Genomic DNA, 20,538 nt, shown 5'->3' on the forward strand with positions numbered 1-20,538 from the left:
TGATAAATATTCCAAACATCACAATGATAGAACGAAGACACACAATAATGCAATGCTATATGATTCATTTTATGAAGTTTAAAAGTAAGCAAGGTGAACTATATTGTTCATTGATGCATAGATAGGTGGCAAAATTATTAAGAAAAACAGGAAAATGATTATCATAAAAGTCAGATTAAGGATGCAGGTGTTTGTGGGGGGGGACATTAGAGGCTTCTTGGTGCTGGTAATATACATTTTTTTTTTTTGCTTGATGTGGGTTATGGTCATGTGCATGTTTGATTTAATTGTATCATTTATGCAGATTTTGTGCTTGTAGGTTATATCCCTAAATTTTTAAAAAATTGTGAAAAGTTAAATTTTGGCCAAATTTAAAATTGTCATCTGTATACTTGACACGTACAGCTCAAAACTCTGGCTAATTTTTGTCTCTGATGAGACAGATAAGTGGGGATAGCCTTGCCTAAAATCTTAAGTTTATTCATGGGAATGATTGCTCATGATTTTCAAACAGGTGGCATGTCCTAAGCTCTCAGTAGGTACTTAATATATTACTGTACCCAATGCAGAGAAAAGTCTGAGTAATACGTATTACACCCATTTTCCAGAAAAAGATACAATGGCTGGTTAAGTGTAGCCTCAAAGTCACACAGCATTTGAACCTAGTCTCGCTGACTCTGAACTTCCTCTATAAACAAGCTCATGGCCCAGGGGTCCTGAACATCGACAGATTTCACCCATCTCCTGTGCTCCAGCTGGTCAAATCCAGAATGGGCAGCACCCAGGTCACCACTAGCACAAAAGCATAATTGTTTCAGGCTCTGTTCTCACCGGAGAAGCAGCCCATTGCAACCACGGGTGGACTTGGCTCAGTGTCAAGCCCTGGATCGAGGCCTCTCCCCTTGGCTTCTGACTGTTGACAGGCAGAGTGGCTCCCTTGGCCAGGCCAGGTTGTAATAAAGCTGCCTGGCACCCAGGATCTGCCAATGAAGGGAGGGCAAGGGCAGTGGAAAGAGCTGGTCTCCAAATTCCAGGAACCACATGGTGTTTATTCTGAGGCCAGCCTCCCATCACCCACCCCACTGGAAGCTGCTGCTGCCGAGTCTGGAGAGAATCCAGATTAAATAATAGTGTAATAAGGAGTACGTCTCTGTTTTGGTTTTTACAGATTATGCCATTTCAAAGGGACAAGAGCAAAGTCTCCTAAGGCCCTTATTGGGGTCTACTGAACCATGACCTAATTAAATCTATTGGAGAAAAGTCTCTTGTTGAAGAAAAGGGGGGGGGGGGCTGCATTGTTTCTTCTGAGAAATTATTTAGCCTTATGATGGCACTTATTTTTATGGGTACTAGAGAAACACAGACCAAACACTACATTGCCATTAGTGACTCCAAGGGGGTGGGGGACGGAGGGGATGTTCTCTGTAAGGACAATGCTTACATTGTCAAAGCTCTTTCACATCCATTATTGTCTTCCAACTGCTCCACAAAGCGGATGGGTCAGATATCACCAGATTAATTTTCAAGATGAACCCAAGAATTAAAGAGGTTGCCTTATAAAACTCGTTTACAGACTGGATTATTTTCCGTGTTCTTCACATATTCATAACGGGAAAGAAATTTTGAGGAATGATGATTACGTTAAAACGAATACAAATACCGTTGATGCTAATATTAGGATGAAGAAGAAGAACAAGGCCCATAGCAAAGGGATGGAGAGAGGGAGGGAGAAGGATGAGGAGGGGAGGGAGAGAAGGGAGGGGAGAAGGAAGAGGAGGAACAAGAGGAGGAGAAGAGAAGGAGAATAAGTAGTAATGACGTGCCTTGAGCACCCATGGTGCGCAATTCATTGTGAGGAGTTCTTACCTTCTCCTCCCTTGGAGGAGCTGTCTGAGAAGGGGCTGCTACATCTTTCCTCGGTGATCATGCATTGAAGACTTGGCCCATGTTGGCCCACTTTGAGATGAATCATTGAGACTATCTCTGAGCCTTTCACCCAAATTTCTCTGTGTGGTAGGAGACACAACGGAAGCACAGAGTGGATAAGCTACTTGCTCAGACATATGACCAGCGAGCACTGCAGAGCTGAGACAAGCATGGAGAGTCCCCTAGAACCTGAGATCTTTTCCCCTACTAAAGGTGGCTGAGGACATGTATGGGTGTTTGTGCTCACATCCCTATTATTTGGGCACTCAATTCAAGACTCCTTTGGTTGCCAGTGGGAAAAAAAATCTATTCAAGGTCATGTACAATTACAAAAACTACATTTATTTCTCACATCTAGGAAGTCCACTCAAGGGATATAATTGGCTTGAGCCATGACTGCATTCAGAGGCTTAAGCCACCTTGTCTGAACCTACCTTCTCCCTCCTTCAGCTCTATTTCCTCCTAGTTAGCTTCATTCTGAAAAGGACTTTCTTTACTCTGACAAAGATGGCTATACGTAAGTTCCCGATGTGTGTCTTTACAGGTAGTCCATTCTAGCTGGATGAGGGAAGCCACCTACTGTTCCAGCCAACCTTCTAGAAATGGCTCCCATTGGGCTGATTTGAGTCACATGTCCATTACAGAGCCAATCACTGGCCAGCAGGAAGGAATGCTTTGGCCACGATGAGGTAATGGGCCCACTCTGGAGAACTAGTGACTATACTCAGCCCACATTTACCCTCTGGCCTAAAAATAGGAGCGGGGTCATAGTTCACAGGAAAGACTGTGTGCTGTTATGCAAAGAAAGTAAGGTGGACAGGAGGTGGATAAAAGCTACAGACACCCAGTACAGACCCATGCAATTAGTCCCATCCTGTAACCTATCAGCATACACCATTGTCTAGAATCCTCTAGAATTGGGTCAGCAGGCTTGGTGGGGGATTTTAGGAATTAGGCAACTGTCAAGGTTTTGAAATCGATTAGCTCATATTCTTCATTTTACAGCTGAAAAGTTAAATGACTCGCCTCAGGCACCCATCTATTGAGAAAGAGGCTAGCGCTGCTCCTTAGGCCCAGGCTGGGATGCTGCATTGGCCTTGAACCCTGACATCTTCCTTCCCAGGACTGCCTTGACTGACCCAGCAACCCAACATCTGGCAGGCTCCAGGCTTCTCACTATTTCCCAACAAGACTTCTGGCATTGCCTTGACCAAAGAGGATGTTGCAGATGCTGTAAGTAGATGATATCAGAAATCCAAATGCAAAACAGGCATTCCCACATCCCCATTAGCCAACGTGAGTGCCTATTATAAAGCATTTTTCCCCATATTTATAGACATTTCATTGTGACCAACTAGTCCTCAAAAAAAAAAATGTCTAAGTAAGGAAAAGGTCTGACGTAGTATTGATGCAATTGTTCTTATGAACGTAAAAGGAAGAGAAGTCACCCAGATGTGTTATCAAGCGAGATCTTGAACTATTTTTTTTAAGATTTTTTTTTAAATTTATTTATGAGAGACACAGAGAGAGATGCACAGACACAGGCAGAGGGACAAGCAGGCTCCCCACAGGGAGCCTGATGTGGGACTCCATCCCAGAACCCTGAGATCACGACCTGAGCCAAAGGCAGACGCTCAACCGCTGAGCCACCCAGGCATCCTGAGATCTTGAACTATTTTCTAAAATGATATTTAAAAAACCAAACAAAACACACACACACACACAACTGCTCTTTGCTTTTCACAGTTGTGTGCAGCCCTGTGTAGAGAGTGGTCTGTTTCTTAGAACAGGGCCCGGCAGAAGGTGGCCTGTGGGCCCAGTCTTGCCCACACCTTATTGTAAAGTCGTATTGGAGCAAAGCACACCCGTGTCTGTAACTGTTGCCTGAGCCTGCTTCTGTGCAACACACACAGGGGGTGAGCAGTTGTAGCAGAGACCATATGGCCTGCAAAATGGAAGTCATTTAGTCTCTGGCCCCTTATGGGAAACTTCCGACCCCAGGGTTAGAATACTAGATTTTCAGAGCTAACTATAATCTTAGCATTCGTTTCATCTAGAGGTCTCTAACTGGGGGTCCAGGGGCTGAATCTAACACACCAGCATGGGATTCTTGGGGGCTAATGTATTATTTAGTTCACTCTTAACTGAACCAATTTTTAAACACAAGAGGAAGATGTTTTAAACTTCAGATATCTGGCTTTTTTTTTTTTTTTTTTTTTTTTTTTAGATGATTTGAAGATCTGGGGACATGAAACCATACCTATTTAGCAACCATTGGCAGGAGTTGAATAGTGGTTCTCCTTCTTTGACACAGAAGAGTTGGTGTATTTTTCTACAATCTCTCTCTCTCTCTCACCTCATCATTAAGGCTAAGTCTCAGTTGTCATGAATCATTACACTGTTGTCTCAAAGTCCAGAGAAATCCATCTGTGGTGATATTTCTATAAAGAGATAAAAAAGAACAACACCCCAAATCATTGCATGTATAGATGACCCTTGAACAACACGGCTTTGAACTCCACAAGTCCTCTTATATGCAGATTTTTTTCCCAATAAATACAGTATAGTACTATAAATATATTTTCTCTAGCTTGTGATTTTCCTAATTACATTTTTTTCTTTTCTCTAGCCTACTTGACGGTAAGAATACGTTATAAAAAATATAATATATACAAGATGTATTTTTTTACAGCAAAAGGAGTTCTTTTTTTTTTACACTTTTAAAATTTAAATTCAACAGTATTAATTGGCTAACTGTTCATGTTATTGGGAAGGTTCTGGTCAACTGTAGGCTATCTGGTAGTTAAGTTTCAGAGGAATCAAAAGTTCTACATGGATTTCTGACTGCATGGGAGGTCAATACCCCCAACCTCTGTGTTGCTGTTCAAGGGCCAACTATATTGTGAAAAGCGGTAGAAGGCATATTCCATTACAGGATATAGTGAAGAATCTTCTTCCAAGTTTAATATGAAGACATATGGCCCTGTACAGTCACTACTTTTGAGGAATTTAAGTTTGTGGCCTAGTGATCAGTGTGACATTCTCATGGTTGAGGTGGGGAAACTGAGTCTCAAATCAGAAAAGAGACTTATTCAGGGATCACTATCACACAATAAGCTGGTGGTAAACACAAACCACCCAGGGTTACTAATTCTTGCTTCCATATTACATCATTATTTGGCACTATTGGCGCTCATCCAGGGCTTCTATATCATATCAAAATCAGTGCCAGCTTGTGTGTGTGTGTGTGTGTGTGTGTGTGTGTGTGTTTTAAAGATTTTATTTATTTGTTAGAGAGAGAGAGCACGAGAAAGAGAGCATGAACTGGTGGAGGGAGGAACAGAGGGAGAAGAAGACTCCCCGTTGAGCAGGGAGCCCGATGCCGACCTCGATCCCAGGACCCTGTGCTTATGACCTGAGCCTAAGGCAGACTTTTCACAGATTGATCCCCTCAGGCACCCCCAGTGCCAGCTTTTGTAACAAATGTTTTGTAAACTCCCTTTACCACACTGAAATGAAAATCGCAGATAACAAAATCTATTACAGACAAATTTGTGGATAATACAACCAACCTACACATCATTCACAAACACAGACACACAGACACGCACACCCATAACCACAGTCTCAATGAGAAAGAGGACAAAGAGAACCATGACAAATAATCCACATTGCACCTACATGTGGGCCTGCTGTGAAGGCAGCGGCTACTGTGCCAGCTGATACGGACGTGCTGTGCTCCACTGTGCTGGCAGCTCATCTCCTGCTAATGGCATTGTCGTGAGTGACATATTTTTCCATCTTGTCACCAACACAGCCAAGTCCAATTTTCCCTTGGATTGCATGATAGTGGCATGTATGGAAAATCCAGGGTACATTGAAATTGAGAAAAAAATGACTGGTGCTTTTATATATATATATATATATATATATATATATATATATATATGTATATATAACACAGGGTTAGATTCTGGGCTCAGCTAATTATTAACAGGTTTTCACCCATATGAATGTCTGTCTCATGGTGTATTCGAAAGTCCTGTGGGAAACAGTCATTTTTCATATGGTGAGATCATCCTGTTGATTATAGGACATCTCACATCCCCAACCCTCGCTCACTGAATACCAGTAGCATCCCCACACCACTGAGATAAAGAAGGCCCCCACAAATTTCTGACACCCCCTTAGTGAGTGATACCACTGCATTGAAAACCACTGTTCCAGACCTTTCCCTGTTTCATCCTGGACTGTTTGGATGAATCTGTGCAGCTGGATAGATAGCCCAAAGGATCATGGGATATTTTGAACCACTGGAAGCGATGCCTAATGACCCCAGTCCCTGGGAATTTGCCCAGTTTTCTTAATAGGGAGCATCCTGCAGTGATTACTTGGGAGTGGACTCAGAGAAAACTCAGCAAGACCTGGGAATAATATTCCAAATGCCCACATATGTCCTCCCAAGTGAAAGCAAATCTCCCAACGGAAACCAGTCAGATGGGGGGATAGAGGGTCCATCCCCAAAACCTAGAGCATGGAGAGAAAAGATGACCCCAGAGAGGTGCCAGGGCCCAAAGAGTAGGTCCAAGAGTTCAGACCAAGCCCTGCCCCTTCTAAGAAACAAGAGGAGCTGGGGCTGTGGGCATTGTTATGCAAATGAAGCACAAAAAAATCCCCAAACTCTGAGTGCTCCCTTGAACAGTGGCTTAAGAGAGTCCTCAAAGATGTTTTTACCACATGTGCAAGAAATTAAAATTAGGCTTAAGCTATCTGAAGAGCCACTTTGACATTGCCATATGGTGGAAGCAAAAGCTGCTTTTTGGATTTAGCAAACATCTTAAACTATTTTTCAAATGATTTAGGTCCAGCAAGACCCAAAATGTATTTTTTTCTCCAAGTACCTTTTCCCCCCTCATTTTAAACCCTAGAGTATTTTGAAGGGAATTCAAGCCACATGTTTCTGATTCATTTACACTTAACTCATCAACATGTTGTTTTGCAAGAGTCATTTGATGTCCAAAAAGACCTTTTGAAATATATATTAAGTGTACGTGTACACACACATTTATATTTATACACACACACACACACATACACACTTAACGATATCTTCTCCTAAAGAGCAAGGAGCTATGTTTTGCTTAGAATTAACCATCTCTAAATACCCAAGAAACAAATCAGACAAGAAAGAAGCATCCTTCAAGTTCTTGAGTTGGCCAAAAAAAATTCCCCCTTTCCAGCCAAAGGTTTGTGTCCCAGAATAGCCTCGTCCAGAGGGAGGTCCATTGAGCTGCAGGAATGTGACCCAAAGGTGCAGAGTGCCTCCTTGAGGACGGGAGGCTGGACGCCAGCAGAATGTGGACCCTGCCTGCTTTGCACATAGGTGCTGACCAAGGGTTTAGACTGTGCTTCTATGTAAGTCAATCTTGTTCATGCTATAGGTTGCTTTGAAATGTCTCTTTCTGTCTCATTGGATAGATGATTGATGATAGATTAGATAGATAGATAGATAGATAGATAGATAGATAGAGTAGGTAGATAGATAATAGATATAGGTATACTTGTATATGCATATATATTTACAGATATAGATTACATATTCATATATATTTCATCTATCTATCCATCTATCTATATAATTTTGAAGAGAAACAATTCCAGGAAAATCATGTGGAAATCATTATTGCTTCTGGGTTAATAATGTGTGAATTATTTACATTGTCAGAACTGCCTTTCTTGACACCACATTTAGTAGATCTGGGGCCTTTGGAAGGCTCTTTCTCCCTCTTGTACTGAGGGCAGACATCACTAATTGATGTCTGAGCTCTTTCCTCATGAGCCTATACTAACCTTTGAATGCTTTTTTAAAAAAAGATTTTTCTATTTATTTATTCGTGAGAGACAAAGAGAGAGAGGCAGAGACATAGACAGAGGGAGAAGCAGACTCCCCACGGGGAGCCCAATGCAGGACTCGATCCCAGGACCCTGGGATCACACCCTGAGCCGAAGGCAGTTGCTTGACCACTGAGCCACCCAGGTTCTCCCTTGAATGCTTTTTAAAAGATAATTCTACAGGAAGCCTCCACTGAAGAGTTGGAGTCAGTCCAAAGAAGTGACCTCTTTGTCATCTCTGTGAAACATTAAGAAGCAGTAAGGGTTATTTCTAATTTATGATGAGAAAACAGAACACACTAGCTCATTTGCTCAAGGGTGGGCAGCAGGTAAATGGCAGATGTAAGATTTGAACCCAGACTTGAAAGACCTGTGAATATTCAGCTGATGTGTTCTCAAACCTTCTTACCATCATCATCCTCTGTATCACAATCTTTGTTACTGCTATCATCAATCGGAAAGATCCTCCTTTTGTTTAAAAAAAATATTTAAAAAAGATTTTAGAAAGCAGATAAAATTAGCATTTTTCATGACTTAAATTTAAGACATTCAGAATGTTAATATATACTAAACATGAAATCAGGCATTGAGGAAACAAGACTGTCATGATGATAAAAATGTGAAATCAGGTATTATCTGCAGCGTCCGAGTCTTATACATCTTCACTAGACTTCTTAACCGTGTAGTTCTTAATCATCACCATGTCATGATCCTACAGTTCAAGAGATATTTAAAGAGAAGTTGCTTTAGAATCTCAAGATACTGTCCAGTCAGCTGGATTAGATGCCTGAGAGGAAAATAAGAAATTTATGTTTTAGATTGCATCCTTAAAATATGTAGTAACTATTCCTATTTGTGCATTCAAGCCAGCAAAGTGTTCCTTAATTTACTACCAGAGCAATAAACACCCATAATAAAATGTTATCCCAACATAATATGTTCCACATTCAATTTTTATTGTAACCCAGTATCTTAAGGCAAATCCTAGTCACAAAGGTATCTCTCTCCCCAAGAGACACACACACACACACACACACACACACACACACACACACAGACCCAAAACAAATGAAACAAAGGGAACACAGAGCTCAACCTACCATTCCTCCATCAGGATACACTGGATCCAGGTAGTAGAACACTTGATCAACAGTCACATAAGCTGTACAGATATTGAATTATCTCCCAAATTATTATGAAAGACAGAAAGAAGAAATATGATATGATTCTTGTCCTTAAAAGCACCGTATCCACTTTCTGCAGAGCTAGTGAGTTTATGTGTGTCTTGCACCCGTGAAGCACTCCACAAAAGTGTGGATGGATTTGATTTGACAAGAGGATGACCAGGTGTTAAGATGGAGAGACAGAGAGAGTCAAGAAAAACATTATTACAACCTTCAAGGTGCCTCATGACCTAGCATTTCCAATTTAAGTCTCCCTCTCTTCCCTCACCTCTCCTCCCATGTGATTCATAGCTTCACAATATGGACCAGAGCCAACAGAGAGAAAGGCAACAGCAGCAACGAAGCTCCAAACCTCTGCCTGGACTGTGCTGCCTGCTGACAGTCTTCGTGTGGATGCTGAAATCCAACTCATCCTTCTATCCATTAACAACCAGTTCCGAGACGCCTGGGTGGCTCAGTGGTTGAGCGTCTGCCTTCAGCTCAGGGTGTGATCCCGGGGTTCCTGGATCAAGTCACACGTCGGGCTCCCTGCATGGAACCTGCTTCTCCCTCTGCCTGTGTCTCTGATCTCTCTTTCTGTGTCTCTCATGAATAAATAAATAAAATCTAAAAAAAAAAAAAAAAAGAACCAGTTCATATGCCTCATCCTCATCAAACTTCCCCAATCTCCCAGACCAGAATTAGTCACTCTGAGTCTTTTCTTCTCAGTGTTGCCATAACAACTAATATTACTTTTACTAATCATGGCCTTGTATGTCATGTGTCATGTGTGTCATGGCCATGTGCTGTGTGTCTTGGGTCAGATCTTGTGCTGAGCACTTTACGCACATTATCTCATTTAATCCCTACAACAATCCATTGAGACTGTTTCCCTCTTCCTCCTTCTCCTCCTCTTCCTGCTTCTTCTTTCCCATCTCCCTCTCCCCTTCTCCTCCTTCATCATCATCATCATCATCATCATCATCATCATCACCAGCAGTATAATTTCTTCTCTTCTTCCTCCTCTTCCCCCTCCTTTACCACTATTGTTCCCATTTTCTAGGCAAGGAAACCGAGGTCTAGAGAGGTTTAACAACCTATTTAAGCTCACTCATCAACTAAGTGAATGAACCAGGCCTAATGCGGGTCTGTGACTTGAACCCCTCCTCTGTCAGACTCTCTGGCCACCATTCCACTCCACAGCCCATCTGCACTCCACCCTTTAGCTATGCTTCGTAGCTAATAGTACACCCACCACCTCTTCTCCGACCTATCGGATATTCGTGGGCAGTGATTGTGTAGTATTCACCTCTAAATCTCAGTCTCGGGTGCTCTGCCTGGCACACAATAGGCCTTGACAAATATTGACACTTATTTTAAAGACTATTTTTGAATGGGAAAAGCCTTCACATGGTTGAAAAATCACAAGGTGAAAAGGGGAATAAAATGGAAAGTCTCAACCCTGGCCCCCAGTTCCCCAGTTCCTCTCTCTTCAGAGCCATTCTGTAACACTGGCTTCTTACATATCCTTCTAGAAATATTTTATGCACATACAAGGAAATATGTAAATGCATTCTCTTTTCTCCTTTTAAAATAAAAATGGTAGTGCACTATGCATACTGTCTTGTGCTTTTATGTTGGCTATTGGGTATTGTAATTATTAGCTACTCAACACATTGAAAAATTATCTAAAAAAGCCAAAACAGAAAACCTATTACGTTTCCTTCTACACTCGGCATAAAAATTTATTGAGGCCTGCCTCTAGTTGGAAGGAAAAGAATAATCGCCTCCTGCCAACATCTCTGTGTGTTCACTGCTCTTCCTCCCAATTAGACAGAAGCCCCCATGGGGCAGGGGGTCTAATTTCCCAGGACCCGTCTACTGGATCCGTGCTCCTTAGTATCCAATAGATCTGGCTAATCCTGAGGATCCAGGTTCCAGCGTTCTGAACATAGGCCCACAACGCCAAGCCATGACGTTTATATATTTCAGCAGGCAGGTCTGGGTAGGGGACGGTAGATTCGGGAGTTTGAAACCACACAGAGGCTCTTGGCGAATATCTAATGGTTTCTGGGTCTCCCTATGGAATTCTAGCATTCCCTTCCTTTCATCTTGTAAGTCCTCTCTGGTTTTATCCTTGACCAGCTGTCTCGCTTCTGCTTTCTGCTCTGGTTGTGTGAAAGCCAGAGGGTCTCGAAGCAAATGGGTAGCTTTCTGCCCACACCCAGCCCTCATCAGATGGTGCCATCGACACCGCTTGGGTCGGGTATTGGAGGAAGGGGTAGGCAACGTGTCATCATTTTCGGCTTCTGGCAGGACATTCTCCTCTCTTATTCCCACGGTGGCTTCCCACAGTCCTCGGAATTTAGTGAGGCTGAAAGGAAGGGTGGGCTGTAGGCAGCTGAGGTCCAGAGGGCCCCTGCCAACAGGCTGCTATTTCTACAAAGGAGAACGCAGCCTTGGGCGTGCCTTCACACTAGGCTTCTCTCTCTTCCCCAAACCTCTTTTCTGTTTCTCCTCCAATGTTTATACCTTATGCCCCTGGTCTACCACCCAAGATGCCTGGCAGTCTCTGACTCAAAATTCATTTTTTTCAATTCCTTCTGTCTCCTGAGTCCAGCCACTTTGCCCACACGAAACACTGATTTTACCATCAGCCGCCTACACGAGGTTACATTTTCCGGTGTAATTTCCTTCAAATAATCCCTCTCTCCCCCAAGCAATCCTCACGACTGGACTTTACACCTCTTTTCCCACCCCTACTGCCCGGGTCCCTGTCAGCATCACTCCCCGTCTCCCCTCCCCATGATGACCCTACTTTTCCAGGGAGAATTTCCAATTTGTAATTGTTTGGGAGAACTGATGTCGAAGCTAGCAGCTTCTGTTAAGCAGGCTTCAGAGGCCCAGACATTTTTATATGAAATCAGATTGCTGGAACACCCAGCCACGAAGGGTTTTATGTACTGTTGGCATAGACTTCTTTGCCAACTAAGCTTCAAGAAGTTTATAGGTTTGGTCGAGTTACACGGCAAGTCTTGGAAGGATTTCTCAGAGTTATGTAATCATTGGAAGAATAAAGGGTGGTGGTGGTGGTGGTGGCGGTGGGGTGTGTGTGTGTGTGTGTTTCCTGATGCTGTGCTTTTTTTTCTTTAAGAAAAAAAAAAAAAAACTCTTAATACAAAGGAATGTGTGAAAGGCACAAATGTAAAAGCTCCAGGGCCTTTGGATGACTAGTAAGGAGCAAAAGGGCCAAAATGTGTTCAGCGCAATTGTCTCCATTCAAGCGCTAACAAGATGGAACACGTCTTCCAGTTCCCTGGGGATTGGAACAGACTGGGCAGAGTGCTGGATCTTTCCTTCTCCTGAACCTCTTCATCACATGCATCTCCATATGAATTAATTGTGTCCTTATTTAATAGTTAGCTTTCTTGTAAAAAAGAAAAGCTCCATGAGGGTAAGGCACTTGCCCTCATGAGTAAGTTCTCTATTCCAGTCTAGCAGAGTAGTGGACACAGTGTTTGAGCAGTAGGAGCTCAAGATAACCTGTCAATGAGTGAACAGAGCCGGGTTCATAACCATGTCCTCAGCATTCAGCATGATTGGCAAATGAGAGGAGCCCGACAGGTAGTGAAATAAATGGAAGAAGAAAGACCTATTTCAGGTAAAACTGCTCATTCGTCTCTTGAGGGACTTTGCATTGTCTCCTGGACCTTGTCAATGCTGCCTTGGGGAATTCTGAAGTCTGGTATATTTTCTGGTCTGCAAGGTTCTGCCCCTGTCAGTAGGCAGCAGCTATGAGCCTTCATTCAGTAGACTGCTTGAGGTCCCCTTCCACATGCTTAGGGGTTGGCTACAGATCAGGGCAGAGTTGATACACACAAGAGGGGTGCACTTCCCTCTGGATTTTTCTTTTTTGGGTTGCCGCAGATCAAGGATTGCTCTTGGTTAGAAGCGATATGAATGGGAAGCTCACCCAGTGCAGTTCCTTTCTTCCCAGAAGCTGCCTGCTATTAGTTACCCTCCAATGCCTTCAAGCAGTTATTATTACTTTTTAAAATTTTGTTTGGGGTTCATTGTTATCTGCCAGAGGGTAGAATGATCTGTCCACCTAGCTGTCTTTCTATCTACCTAATAAGCACTGTTGGTTGCAAGCTATCCAACCCAATTTGGCTGACCTAAGCAGAGCATACATTTGTTAAAAGATACTGGGTGACTCACAGAATCTCCAGGAGTGTCTTAGATCACACTTTTAGCCTAGACAACCAAGAGTGACATCCAGAGCAGCCTGAGATGATGCCCCAGTGAAACTTGCAAATCCTCTGTTGCTACCAATGCTGCAGCTCACGCACGCACTCTGCGATTCTTACCAATGACACTGGCCCCCAGATATTAGAGGCTCTGCTCACCTTAAAATTTGGACACTTTCACTTTTGCCCTCACAAAATGATGGATTTTATGCAAGCTTGCTTTTTAATGTTAGAAGTATCCAATTGGTGGAGATTAAGCCAAATGTCTAGCTGCAAGGGAGGCTGGAAAAATGAGTCTAGCTAGTATCTTCTAAAGGAGGGGCTTATAAAGTGGCAAATTCTCTAAATAGAGGAAAGTTTTTTGGGGCACCTGGATGATTCAGTCGGTTAGGCATCTGACTCTTGATTTCCGCTCAAGTCATGATTTCAGGGTCCTGGGTTTGAGCCCCACCTCAGGCTCCCTGCTCAGTGAGGAGTCTGCCTGTCTCCCTCTCTCTCTACTTGCTCTCTGTGTCTCTTGCTCTCAAATAAATAAACAAATCTTTAAAAATAATAGAGGGAAGTTTTTCAAATGATGCCAGGTGACAGAAACTATGAGAAAGAAAAAACCCTACTACATTAACTATTAATTTGTCTATATACCCATCTTGCTATTCTTCTTCGATCCATCCACATACATTTCCATCTTTTGGGGATGGAAACACTGTCTTCATCCTCAGTATTTAACCCAGAACAACAAAGTAGATAGTCACGATAATAATGATAAAAATGCACATTTGCACAGTAATTTACAGCTACCAAGATTTTTTTTCACAACTACATATTCTACATATTACTTAACTGTCACAATGCCACTGGGGGCAGGTTGTATTGTCTCTTTGATACAGATCAGAGAACTGCTGTCCGGAGAATCAGAGGATAGTGTCACAGGATACAAGGGTACACATGGTACTGGAAGAAAGCATTCATCTGGAATATTCAGCCTCTAAGTACTCAGTTTTTCCTGATAGGAGTTTGGAAGGACTAGGCCTTACTGCTATCAGGCTAATCTAAAGATGCATGAGGGTTAACAGAATATAACTTTATTTCTTACTCATTTAAGTGATCGGTATGCCCCATTTCCAATCTCTCCTGGGACCTCAGAATTGCCTCCCCTGAAACCCAGAACTTCTGAGACCCAGACAAACCAGGATGTTGGCCATCCTGCTGGTTCAGCGATGATGTAGATTAGGCAGGCCTCCACCGTTTTGTAGGCAGGTCTTCTGGAATGCAAGGCCTCTGAGATCAGGAAAGGGGAAGAGAGGATCAGAGAGACACATGGAATATGCTTAGGGATCAGTTGTGGAAATGGCTTAAGTGACTTCTATTCACTTTGCATTGGCTAAAATGCAATCATATGACTCCAACCTAGCTGCAAGGGAAGCTGGGGAAATGTGGTTTTTCTGTGTGCACAGGAAGTGTGCTTCCTGACATATGGTGTGTTATATACCACCCCTCTGAGCTGTTATCCCTCTTGGTGTTTCCTGTAGGGTCTAAATGGTCTCTTGTAATCTGGTGGGCAAGAGCATTCAGGCATATACACAGCAGGCATGGTGATCAACATTAATATGAGTATTGCAATAAAATGAGTCAAATGGATTTTTTAGTTTTTTAGTGCCTATAAAAGTTATGTTTACACCACATAATAGTGTTTTAAGTGAGCAATAGCAATGTGTCTAAAAAACAATGCACATACCTTATTTTAAAAATTCTTTATTGCTGGGACCCCTGGGTGGCTCAGTGGTTGAGCATCTGCCTTCGGCTTAGGTTGTGATCCCAGGGTTCAGAATCGAGTCCTGCATTGGGCTCCTTATAGGGACCCTGCTTCTCCCTCTGCCTGTGTCTCTGTCTCTCTCTGTGTGTCTCTTATGAATAAATAAATAAAATCTTAAAAAATACTTTAATGCTAAAAAATGCTAAGCATCATGTCAGCTTTGGCAAGTTGTAATCACAGATCACAGATCACTGTAACAAATATAATAACAATGAAACAGTTTGATATATTCTGAGAATTACCAAAAGGTGACACAGAGACATGAATGAGCAAATACCATTGGAAAATGGTACCAATAGACTCACTTGATGCAGGGTTGCCATGAACCTTCAGTTTGTAAAAAACAAACCATGGTATCTGTGAAGGGCAGTGAAGTAAAGTATGCCTGTCATTTTTAAGCATAACTTTTATTATACTTCATTCTCTTTAATAATTCAGTAGTTCCTGTTATTTTGGGAAGCAGAAAATACAGATGAGAAAATTAAAAATAAAATCACCCCCAATCTCATAATTGCCAAATTATATTAACATTTTTTGTATCTGTTTTATGTATTTTTAAAAAATGTATGTAACCATGATGTTTCCCACAAAGGTATCATAATATATTTATAATTTTATATCCTGCTTTTTCACTACCTATAAAATTTTCGGAATATCTTTCCGTACCATATACATACATCTTTAAATGGCGGAATAGTATATTTCCTTATGGGTGTATTACAGTTTATTAAGGGAATCTCATCCTGAGGGGCACTTTAGTTAAGTGGACAGGCTCTGGATCTAGATTACCAGAATCCAACTGTTGGCTTGGATACCTCTGTTATGTTTGTGTAGAGGGAATGTATATTCTGAAGCCACACTCGAGAGGATCCTGGGCTTGTCTTTCCCCAAACCCCCACCATCCCCTTCCAAGGGGTAAGTAGTCTCCGGGGTGAAGAGATGCACTTTTGTAGAATCTGTGTCCCCTTTCAGACCACACTACCATGACTGAGACCTCAGAATTTCTTGCCCTGGCAACCACGGATATGCTTCTAGGGCCTGTGCTGGTTTTTATCTGGGCGTGGCCTCCCGAGGAACACCTATGCTTCCAGTGTGTGTACTCACAGTTCTGAGTGATGGCAGGGGCCACGGTTCAAGGTGGAGGTCTTTTTTTTTTTTTTTTTTAAAGATTTTATTTATTTATTCAATTTATTCATGAGAGACACAGAGGGAGAGAGAGAGGCAGAGACATAGACAGAGGGAGAAGCAGGCTCCATGCAGGGAGCCCGATATGGGACTCAATCTCAGGACTCCAGGATTACGCCCTGGAGCTTGGGACAAGTGGAGGGATCTTGAATGAGGCTGGGATGTACTGGCTGGCCTGTCCACACACAGGTCTGCAGACAGCCTCTCACAATGGGGGATGGAGCCAGGGGTGGGAAGAGAAATGGAGTAAGGTATTGAAGATGGGCTGGTTGACCCCATACCCCCACATCCCGGCACAGAACTCCAAGGAATCTAAGGATTCAGCATTCAGACCCAGCCTCACGTATTTGTCCATACTTGAGGATAGAAAACAGAGGACTTGACAGTTGATTAGCTATATTGATCACTTTTCAAATGGTCTGTAGGCCTCCAATTTTTTTCTCTTGTCCCGGGCCTGGCAAATGTTGAGCATGACCTTACCTGACTCTGTGCTCACAAGCTGTGCAACTTTGAGTAGTTCCTTAACCTCCCTGTGCCTCAGTTTCATCACCTGTAAAGCGGTCCAAATAATACTACCAACTCACAGGGTTGTTGTGAGGATGAAATTGAGCTACTACGGGCAAAGTGCCTGGAATAGGGCCTGGGCACGTGCGAAACACTAAATATTTAACACGACAATCGCTGTGGTTGTTATTATCACCAATGCCATGCTGTTAAATATTAGGTTGTTCTTAGTCTTTGCTAACCTGAATAATAACTCAGTGAGCACCTTTTAAACTGTGTTTCGGTTCACATTCATAATTATTTCTTTAGGGCAAAAAAAAAAAAAAAGCCATATGTTAGACAGGAAATTTTAAGGTCAAAGAGGGTGCACATTTTAAAGTCTTTTGATATGTTAATAAGCTGCTTGTAGAATTAAATTAGTCAAACATATTCTTCATTAGTTATAATTCCCTGACCTTTGAGGGTTTGGGCACTAAATTGCCCAAGTTGTTAGTGATTTTATTATTTATTATTATTATTTTTTTGTTAGTGACTCTTTTGTTGTTGTTAGTGATATTTTAAATTTAAACTCTTAGTGGGAAAAAATCAGTCCATGAATGAAAAGCTGGATGAACCTGAACACAAACTAATTAATAGCTGTCTCCTGCCCAGGAAATCAAAAAGCATATAATGAAGTCAAATGCAAAGTCCTGAAGTTCTTTCATTGACTGTTGACTGCATTCAGGATACTTACATTCTTCAGATCTCTCCCTTGCTTTGGAAAAGTCTGAGGCCGCAGGGTTTTATCCCACCTTCCCCTGCCCCCTGTCTAGCTCACCCCATCTGCCTTCTACACAAAGGTTTTCATCCTGTGCATGGAGGAGTTCTGCATTCATTTCGCTCATCTTTCCCTAGAGAAATCAGTACGCTTCTGTGACTTACTGTCAGCCCCTGGCAGCTGGAGGTTCAGAGAGGTGGCCGTGGCAGGTGGAGATTTGGGGCAGGTGTTATTTCCTTTTGGAAATGAGCTCTGGGAAGGTGACAGAAGCCAATGGAGTTGAGTTTGGGGTTTAGTTACTCTATAAATCCCAGGAGGACAATATAGTTCATGTATTTTCATCTGACTTTTGGAATGTCTAATTTCCACTTGTACCAAGTGTGGGAAATAGGGAAAACATGACTTGCTGGAGCTGTATTATTTGCCCAGGTCCATTCTGTACCTCCTCCACTCTGCTCTTTGCCCAAGACTCTGGGCAGTGTGGGCTGCCTCAGTGTGCTTCCGTGACCTCAGGCTTCTATTTGGGTTTAGCCAATAGCAGGCACCAGCTGGAGAGGGAGGAGGCAGAAAGAGGCTGGGGTATTTCTTCCTCTGGCTCCCTCTGTTCCAAGTGGCATGTTTGCCGCGGCCACTTTCCTGTAAGAAAATCCACATCTCTTATAGTTCTCTGTGCAGCTTCACTTCTTCCCATTTGATAACCAGGCTTGCAGGCTTAAGAGGGATAGAGAGTATTTTCCAGATTTTCCAGTGGGTTCTGGACCATTCATTGCTAGTTAGTTTCTCTTAACTTTGTCCAGAGGGTTGTGAATAAACTCTCCCCTTTGGAGTAGGGTGGGTCCTGCTGTTCTGTTTAAGACAGGAACTCTGTGGTTGGGGCCAAATTCCAGAAGGGGGTTAGCCTGCTGTTTCTCACGGCATGATCAAGGGGCAACAGAATGTGGTGGCTACAAATCCAAGAGTCCTGGTTCTGTTACTAGCTGTGTGACCTTGTGCATGTGACACTGTGTGACCTTGTGCATGTGACATCATCTCTCTGATTCTTAGTTTCCTCATGCCTACAGTGGGGATAATAGGAAGAGTCATTTCTTGAGTTGCTTGATGAATCAATGAAATGGTGCCTCTTAAAAAGCTGGCACATAGATGGGGCACCTGGGTGGCACAATTAAGCATCTGACTCTTGATTTTGGCTCAGGTCATGATCTTAGGGTCACGATCTCAGGGTTATGACATAGAGCTTCACATCAGGGTCCATGCTCAGTGGGAGTCTGCTTCTCTTTCCCTCTCCTACTGTCCCTCTTCCTACTCTCACTCTCTCTCGCTCTAAAATAAATACCTAAATATTTAAGAACCTGGCACATAGGAACCACTGAGGAAAGGTAAACAGTTATTATTATTGTTCCACTTATCCATGCATAGCCAACCACTCGAAAACACAGTATCATGCAAATCTGCCTAGAGCCTGTTATTCAGGTGGGATTTGGTGGGGATGACTTTTCTTTCTTTCAAACATTGCTTGGGGTCTCTATTGGGGTGACTTAACAGTGGCTGGGGGCTGGACCATCTGGGGGCTGGTTGGACATTACGATCTTTACATGTTATCTCAAGGCTTCCATGTGTCCCTCCAGTGCAGAAGTCTCAAGCAGTCATACTCTTTACACAGCAGAAGCAGAAGCTGGGCATCAGGCAGTCATATTCTTTATACACCAGAAGCAGAAGATGAGCAGAAGCTCAAGGATTCTTTTCTTTCTTTCTTTCTTTCTTTCTTTCTTTCTTTCTTTCTTTCTTTCTTTCTTTCTTCTTTCTTTCTTTCTTTCTTTCTTTCTTTCTTTCTTTCCTTCCTTCTTTCTTTTTGAAAGATTTTATCTATTTATTTGACAGAGAGAGCATGAATAGGGGGGAGGGACAGAGGGAGAGGGAGAATCAGACTCCCCGTTGAGCAGGGAACCTGACACGGGGCTTGATCCCAGGACCCTGGGATCATGACTTGAGCCGAAGGTAGATGCTTAATGGACTGAGCCACCCAGGCACCCCTGGAAGCTCCAAGGCTTCTTACGACTGAGTCTAAGCAGTCCCAGAATATTTGTTTCACCACAAGTCAGTAGGGCCAGCAGGGAAATTCCAATGTGGAGGAATTAGATGCCACCTCTCAATAGGCACAGAGAAAAGAATCTGTGGTCATCTACATTATCATTTACTGAGGGAAGCAGTGTGGGTGGTGGTGGGCTATAAATAAAAATGGGAAATTTGGGGATTTTGAGCTGACTTTTCCCACTTCAGAAATACGGCTACCATTGGTGAATACTTACTCTATAGAGGTCATGATGTCAGGTACTGTGTCAATTCAGGAATCCTGTTTGTAGGTGATAGCAACCCAACTCCATTGACTTAACAGAAAAGAGAAATAAGTAAATAAATGGCAGGAGTGGATTTATTGGTTCATGTAACTGGGAACTCCCCCAAAGAACCACTTGATCCAGGATTCCTGGATCCGCCAAGCTGTCTTTCTTTCCAAGTCTTAGACTCCCTTCTCATGGCTGACTTGATGGCCAGTGGAGGCGCTCGGTTCACATTTTCTAGCTGAGAGCCACCCTCTTCCTGGAGAAAAGACCAGGAAGAGGTTTAATACTTTGGTCTCAGTTCAGTGACCATGTGGTAATGGAGGGAAAGAGGATTGTCAACCCTGACCGAGGCCCATGAAGTGGGTTGCCAACAGAGAAGAGGAGTTCAAAGACCTCTAGAGGAAGGGAAATAAGGAAGATAGGCCACAAAGGCAAAACCACTGTGGCCACAGTGTCTTCTCAGCACCTCATATGCTGCAGTGCTGATGTAATTCTGATGCTAACCACTTGGAATTAGTGCAGATCCCACAAATGAAGGGTGCATTCCCCAACAAGGCTGTCCTCACTTCACCTGCCAGTCACAAGCTTTGGGGTCCCCAGGCCACCCACACTTCTGACAAGCTGGCTATAAAAGTGAAGGTTCCCATGCCCTCTTCAGGTTTCGTAATACACAGGAACGATTCATAGAACTTAGCAAAATGCTGTACTCCTG

At 42.9% G+C, this 20,538-nt stretch overlaps 1 long non-coding RNA gene across 4 annotated transcripts in view; it reads left to right on the forward strand.

Annotated features, from left to right (window-relative positions):
• Positions 1-20,538, forward strand: part of LOC140619354 (uncharacterized) — a 383,332-nt gene that overhangs the window by 349,774 nt on the left and 13,020 nt on the right. For 2 of the 4 annotated variants that reach the window (XR_012019234.1, XR_012019233.1), the window contains exons 2-4: positions 2,471-2,615; positions 2,932-3,159; positions 4,154-4,458. This is a non-coding gene — a long non-coding RNA (uncharacterized lncRNA). Of the gene's footprint in view, positions 1-2,470; positions 2,616-2,931; positions 3,160-4,153; positions 4,459-9,293; positions 10,345-20,538 lie in introns of those variants that run through there. The other 2 variants (XR_012019235.1, XR_012019236.1) reach the window with 2 other exon arrangements.

The sequence above is a fragment of the Canis lupus genome, chromosome 27, assembly GCF_048164855.1.
Source record: "Canis lupus baileyi chromosome 27, mCanLup2.hap1, whole genome shotgun sequence".
Lineage (NCBI taxonomy): Eukaryota > Metazoa > Chordata > Mammalia > Carnivora > Canidae > Canis > Canis lupus.